Below are 7,500 nucleotides of genomic sequence, written 5' to 3'. Positions count from 1 at the left end.
TATATATATATATATATATATATGTATATGTATGGCTGTATGCACATCGTGTCCTGCTTTATTAATTAGATATCGGATTATCCTATAAGTAATATCGCATTTTATCTTATTACCTTAATTGTTACAAACGATTAATAGATTTAATGCATATCTAACATTTTTTTGATGAACTCTCAAAGTAATAGGAGACTATATACAAGATAAATCAAAAAAAAAAAAAAAGAAAAAAGAAAAAACAAGAAATGAGCTAAAAAAGAAGTCTCTAAAGTGATCAAAAGTTTCCGTTCGCGATTTTAAAATTCAGATTGTAACACACTAAATCTCGTAAAGGTATAAAAAGAAAAAAAAGGATTGATCGATTTCTAATACCATCATTAAAAACTTTCGGTCTTTACCGTATACTTTTATATAATTTATTGCTATATAATATATTACAAATTTCTTACTTTCTTTTCTCCATTTTCTTTCAGTTTTTATTTTTTTCTTCTGTTTTCTTTTTTCTCCCTTCCTTCTTATTTCCTTGTTTTTTTTTCTTTTTTTTTTTTTTTTTTTTTTTTTTTACGAAGGGATAAAATCCGAATCAACGATAAAGTAGTATCAACGTGCAATGATATTAAAGATTAAAATTAACAAAGTACGAAGATTTATTAGACGATTAAAATATAGGATGAATAAAGCACAAGTATGAGAATTATCATAATAAATTATGTGTATATATATATATATATATATATATATATATATATATAGATTATGTATAATAAATTCCATTCGAAATTCTTCCAATTTCCTTTAAGAGAGAAGTAAATAATAAAAAGTAAATAGTAGACTTAGTAAATAAATCATTTCGAGCACGGAATCGAGTAAATTTCATTTCGTTATCGTCGTAGTCGTCGTTGTCGTCGTCGTCTCTTCGATCGTAGAGAGCTAATATTACTGCCGTCGCCATAACGTACTGAAACGACAAAAGCGTTCGCATCAAACGAACAGCCAACCAACCAGCCAACCAGACAGCAAGCCAGCTATCCAGCCAGCCAGCCAGCCAGCCAACCAACCAACCAACCAACCAACCAACCAGCCCAGCCCAGGCCAACCCAGCTCTCCAGCTCAGAGCTTGCTAGCTCTACCTACTGACTGCTACATACTTCGCTTTGGCTCGCGTACAATAAATAGTCGTCCCGTGCGATAAGAAGTTACGGGAATGTCAAACGTAACTTCCTACCACTACCATTATTACCAGCAGCACTACTACTATTACTATTATTAGTAGATAGAAAGCGAAGGGGGGGGGGAGGACGATATTCCCCCAGCAAGTAGAAACGTTCGTGTTTACTTGGACAAAAGAACAAGATAGGGTACGGGCAGAGGTTACACGTTAAACTATGAGCATCCGAACTGCATCTGCATATGTGCATAGATACACATATGTATGTATATATCTATGTACATGTACATATTTATTCGCTTTGCCCGTTACTATATAAATTGCATTCATCCATCTTCAAGATTCAAAGGATTCTTTTTTTTTTTCTTTTTTCTTTTTTACAGAACTTTCTTTCACACAGTTTTTTTTTTTTTTAATTATTGTTATTAAAAATATTTGTTAAATCATATGATTGTATGGTTTTATAAAAATATTACGTATTATTTTGTTACACTTAATTTCTTCCAATTCTCTAAGTATTTTAATTATTCAGAGATATTACGATAAATAAAAAACGTGTTTATTGACAATGTAATTTGTTTATTAATTATTTATTAATTTACGTAATCTTGTAAATTATATCTTATTACAAATTTTAAATCTTTTACTTCTGACAGAATGAGAGGAATTTAGTTCGTAAGAATTTGTTCATAAAAATTGTTAATAACAAATTGTGAATTAGTTATTAATAATACATTGAAAAAATAGAGAAAATTTTGCAGTTTAAAATGACATTAGATTTAAGTCTCTACGATTTTTAATTCCGGAGATATTCCCACGTAAATGAATGACGTGGTTATTCAACAATATAATTTGTTTATTAATAATGTATTAATTTATATAATTTTACAAACCCGTTTTAATCTAAATTTCGTTCTGTTGACAAAATAAGATGTATTTGATTCGTAAGAATTTGTTTATAAAAATTATTTATAACAAATTGTTTATAACAAATTGTTAATTAGTTATTAACAATATGATGAAAAAGAAAAAGAGAGAAAATTTTACTGTTTAAAATGGCGTTAGATTCAAGTCTCTACGATTTTTAATTCCGGAGATATTCCCATGTAAACGAATGACGTGATTATTTAACAATATAATTTGTTTATTAATAATGTATTAATTTATATAATTTTACAAACCCGTTTTAATCTAAATTTCGTTCTGTTGACAAAATAAGATGTATTTGATTCGTAAGAATTTGTTTATAAAAATTATTTATAACAAATTGTTTATAACAAATTGTTAATTAGTTATTAACAATATGATGAAAAAGAAAAAGAGAGAAAATTTTACTGTTTAAAATGGCGTTAGATTCAAGTCTCTACGATTTTTAATTCCGGAGATATTCCCATGTAAACGAATGACGTGATTATTTAACAATATAATTTGTTTATTAATAATGTATTAATTTATATAATTTTACAAACCCGTTTTAATCTAAATTTCGTTCTGTTGACAAAATAAGATGTATTTGATTCGTAAGAATTTGTTTATAAAAATTATTTATAACAAATTATTTATAACAAATTGTTAATTAGTTATTAACAATATGATGAAAAAGAAAAAGAGAGAAAATTTTACTGTTTAAAATGGCGTTAGATTCAAGTCTCTACGATTTTTAATTCCGGAGATATTCCCATGTAAACGAATGACGTGATTATTTAACAATATAATTTGTTTATTAATAATGTATTAATTTATATAATTTTACAAACCCGTTTTAATCTAAATTTTGTTCTGTTGACAAAATAAGATGTATTTGATTCGTAAGAATTTGTTTATAAAAATTATTTATAACAAATTGTTTATAACAAATTGTTAATTAGTTATTAACAATATGATGAAAAAGAAAAAGAGAGAAAATTTTATTGTTTAAAATGGCGTTTGATTCGTGTCTCTACCACTTTTCGTTACGTAAATATTCCTATATAAATGGAAGGAATTTACTTTGACACACTGACCTATATAATTTCATTCAAATTTACTCGTCGACACACTGACCTATATAAATTCCAAGAATTTACGTAACTCAGCTGATCGAGTTACTATTACTATAACAGCTGTACTACACGATTAATGAATGAAAATCTTTCGAAGGTATTATCTTCGAAACTAAAAGTCGTAGAGACTTGAATCAAAGGCCATTTTAAACGATAGAATTTTCTCTATTTTTTAAACGTATTGTTAACAATTAATTAACAATTTGTTATAAACAATTTGTTATAAATAATTTGTTATAAAAAAAATCCTTACGAACTAAATTTCTTTTATTTTGCCAGAAACAAAAGATTCAGATTGCTATTGATATTATAAAATCATTACATTAATTAATAAATAATTAATAAATAAATTATATCGTTAATGCCCATATATTGAATTCAAATGGGAATATCTTTGGAACTAAAAGTTTTTTATTATTATAGAAAATATCGATCTATATGGATCAATGCAAATATACTTTTACGCGTCCATCTATAAAAAAAGTTATTATTAATCGCGGACCCCCACACTCCTCTTTCATTCGCGTACGCGATTATTTCAAACAAAGAGTTTGTATAATAATCGATTGTTATATTTCAGAAAAAAAAAATAAACTATAAACATACATATATAGAGAATAAATAAATTGTTCATTCTAAAAATGAAAATAACTAAAAATATTGATTTTTATGATACGTCATATATATACCTATTATTATCATACATATACCTATTATCATCATTTAATTGAGATATCGTATATAAATGATATATTTAAATTATGATTATTAACAATTAATTGATTATAAAAAAACTATCTGTCGCATAGTTTCTTTTAGTTAGTTATTGTTTTCATTCTTACTATCATTAAAGTAAATTTCGTCCTTATCCACCTATCAGCTATTCTATGGCGTCAAGGTTTCCTTCGAAATGAAATTACCTTGGTTCGGACGGTCGAAACTTCGACAGTGCAAGACCAAGAGCAAGAGCAAGAGCAAGAGAGCGAGAGAGAGAGAGAGAGAGAGAGAAAGAGAGAAGGACCACGCCTGTTTTTAGAAACTAACGTCGCTTCCCACGAAGTTCAAAGTTCCCGCGGCTTTGATGCCGTGAGAACGGAATGAATCTCATTAAAATCGCGGTTCGTGTTACGTTTTACGGCTTCCCAAGGGGTTGCAATTGAAGAGCAAAGAGAGGGAAATGAAGAGAGAAAGAGAGAGAGTGAGAGAGAGAGAGAGACAGGAGAAAGAGAAAGAAATAGAGAAAAAGTGTGAGAAAAGCTCAAAGATATAATTATATTAGATAAAAAGAAAAAGATAAATAAAAATGATAGAGAAATTGAGATGAGAAGATGTATGAAAAGTAAAATGAAAAAAAAGGAAAAAAAAGATATATATATATATAGATTAAAAAAAAAAGAGAAAGGATAGAAAAATGATAGTAGAATGAGTGAAGAATAATAAAGTATAAAATGAATCAAAAGTTTCTATTACAATTTTTAATGATTAATAATTTATTAAATTTAATAATCTATCATGAGATTTTTCAAATTAATTTATCTTTCTTTTTCCTTTTTCTCTTTCGAATTATTAATATTACAAGACTAAAATGTCACAAAATGTCTAGAATGTCTTGGAATGAATTTCATCGATATTTGAAATCATCTACAAACCTTTTTTTTTTTTTTTTTTTTTTTGATTTTGACTCATCCTATGTAAGAAAAGAAGACAAACAGACAGGGAGACACAGAGAGAGAGAGAGAGAGAGAAAGAGAGAGAGAGAGAGAGAGAGAGAGAAACGTAATCGTATTAAATAGAAAAAGAAAGATGAACGACGAGAGAGAGAGAGAAAGAGAGAAAGAGAGAGAGAGAGAGAGAGAGAGAGAGAGAGAGAAATAGACGTAACTATATTGATAGATAGAGAAAGATGAAATAAAGGAGAACAGAGAAATAGAGTAGAAAGTATATAAAAAAGAAGGATAGAAAGAAATAACTATATATCAGGTAGAAAGAGAAGGGAAGAAGGACAGAGGAGGAATCGTTAATTAACTCGACGATACTAAAAAAGAAACTCGATCGTTACTACTTCTTGTCGAGGTCGAGATCTGAAAAATTGTCCCTATCGTCTCTCTCTCTCTCTCTCTCTCTCTCTTTCTCTCTCTCTTTCTCTCTCTGTCTGTCTGTCTGTCTCTCTTTTTCCCTTTCTCTCTATTTCTTTTTCTCTCTTCCCTTTACGTTCTTGCCTTCCGTAGAAAAGTTCGAAAAGGTAGAAACAAATAGAACGTCAAGACTATGATTTTCTTTGAGAGATGCAACTTTCCTTCCTTCCTTCCTTCCTTCCTTCCTTAGGTCTCGTGCTTAATTAGAACCTTTCGTTCTCTCTCTCTTTCTCTCTCTTTCTCTCTCTCTCTCTCTCTCTCTCTCTCTCTCTCTCTCTCTCTCTCTCTCTCTCTTCCCCGTTATCCTTCCATGGCTGAGTTCAACGAACTAGAACCTTCGATAAAGAATACGTTCTGTTCATCCCATTCAAATGAAATCTCGATTTTGTTAAACTCATAAAAAAAAAAAAAAAAAAAAAAAAAAAGAAAAAAAAAAGAAAAGAAAAGAACAGAATAGAAAAAAAAGAAAGAAAAGTTTGTTCAATTTTAACAATACTACTTTGTTTGTGATCTTTAAATCGATATGAGCTTTTTTCTCTATCTGTGTATGTGTGTGTGTGTGTGTGTGTGTGTATGTATTTGACCTGGCGTAGGTAGAATTTATTTGTAAAAAGAAAAAAAAAAAGAAAAAAAGAAAAAAAAAAGAAAAAAAGGAAAAGAAAAAGAAAAGAAAAAAAAAACGGAAAAACGAAAACAGAAAAAAAAAAAACAATGAGAAGAAAAACGAAATGGAAAAAAAAGAAAAAAAGAAAAGGGAAAGGAAAGGAAAAAATGAAAATTTTTTTTCTCCATACGTTTACATAGGAAAGTTTCTGTAATTAATTCCTTTACAATGTACGTCGTCCGTTAAAAAAATAAAAAGGAGAGACCGGTTATTACTGTTTGTTCGCCGCACAACATAAATTGAAACAGTTCTGAATTGTTCTTTTCTTTTCTAATTTTTTCCTTTTGCGTTTCCTTTTATACCCTTTTTCTCTTTTTTTTTTTTTCTTCCTCTTTCCTTTTACCTTTCTATTTATTTATTTTTTTATTTTCTCTTTATTTTTTTTCCTTTTTTTTTTTTTTTTTTTTTCTTTCATTGTTTTTATCCTATTTAAAACAGTAACATCGCATAATCGATCTCAGAACGTACATATGCGCGGCATGTATGCACATATGTTTTATATACCTTTTTTCGTTATCTCTTTGCACTTTGCTCTTTGTTTAAATCAACGTTAACTTTTCAAAGCTACAAGCAGCAAACCAACCATAACTTCTTTTCACATAGCATTTAATATTATATTACATTGGAAAATTTCTATCGGTTTGTTTTATTTTTTAATTTATTATTCTTTTTTTTTTTGTTCTTTTTATTTTTTATTTTTCAATTTTCTCCTACATCTCCAGCAAATCGTTAATCATTATGATGATCTGTTGAGAAGTTCCATATAGATAATATGGGAAAAAATTACGAGTAAAAACTTTTACTATGTAAAACTAAAAAGATAATAATCGATTGATTTATTAATTTTTTTCTACTTTCCATTTTATATTTTTCCTCGATGATTATTAAAACTAACAAATATTGAATTTAAATATATCGATTTAAAATATTACTCGTGGCTATTTTTAATACTTTTTAAAAGTTATAACCCATATAAAATCTGTTTAACGTATATATATATATATATATATATTTTATATATATATATATATATATATATATATATATATATATATATATATATAAAATTAATTAAATCTTCAATATCCATTTTGTCGATTAATAATTATTAAGGATAATTGTCGAAACAATTAAACGAAACGAATTAAAAATTCGTGGACATCTTAAAATATTCTCTCTTTATAAAATCTAACATATAGTTACATTTAATTAAATATTTTATTCATTTATTTTTTCTTTAATAATTATTATATAAATATATTTATTACAATCATCGTATATTTATTTTGAATTAATTATATACCATTAGGGAAAATAATTATCAAAATTATAAAGTTAGTAAAAGGAAAGAAGACTCACTTTTGAACTCGTATATATGGAGACATACACACACACACACACACACACACATACACACACATATATATACATATATATGTATACTCACAGAGAAGAAAACTAGTTCTTAACTATTACGAAACTACTTAAATTCTT

The 7,500-nt window shown here is 27.3% G+C and overlaps 1 protein-coding gene across 9 annotated transcripts in view; it reads right to left on the bottom strand.

The window, feature by feature from the left end:
* The window catches only part of NLG-5 (neuroligin 5), a 181,859-nt gene that overhangs the window by 44,050 nt on the left and 130,309 nt on the right, over positions 1–7,500 (bottom strand). For 2 of the 9 annotated variants that reach the window (XM_085661609.1, XM_085661610.1), the window contains one exon: positions 7,454–7,500. This exon is cut by the window's right edge and continues 107 nt beyond it. The exons of the other annotated variants lie outside the window; for them this stretch is intronic. The gene's annotated coding sequence lies outside the window, so the exon portion shown is untranslated. The remainder of the gene's footprint in view (positions 1–7,453) is intronic. 9 annotated transcript variants of the gene reach the window in all.

This window comes from Vespa mandarinia, chromosome 15, assembly GCF_050613455.1.
Source record: "Vespa mandarinia isolate Hongniang chromosome 15, ASM5061345v1, whole genome shotgun sequence".
In the NCBI taxonomy this organism is placed as follows: Eukaryota; Metazoa; Arthropoda; class Insecta; order Hymenoptera; family Vespidae; genus Vespa; species Vespa mandarinia.
Note: the sequence above shows the minus strand (reverse complement) of the source record. Positions and strands in the feature narration are given on the sequence as shown.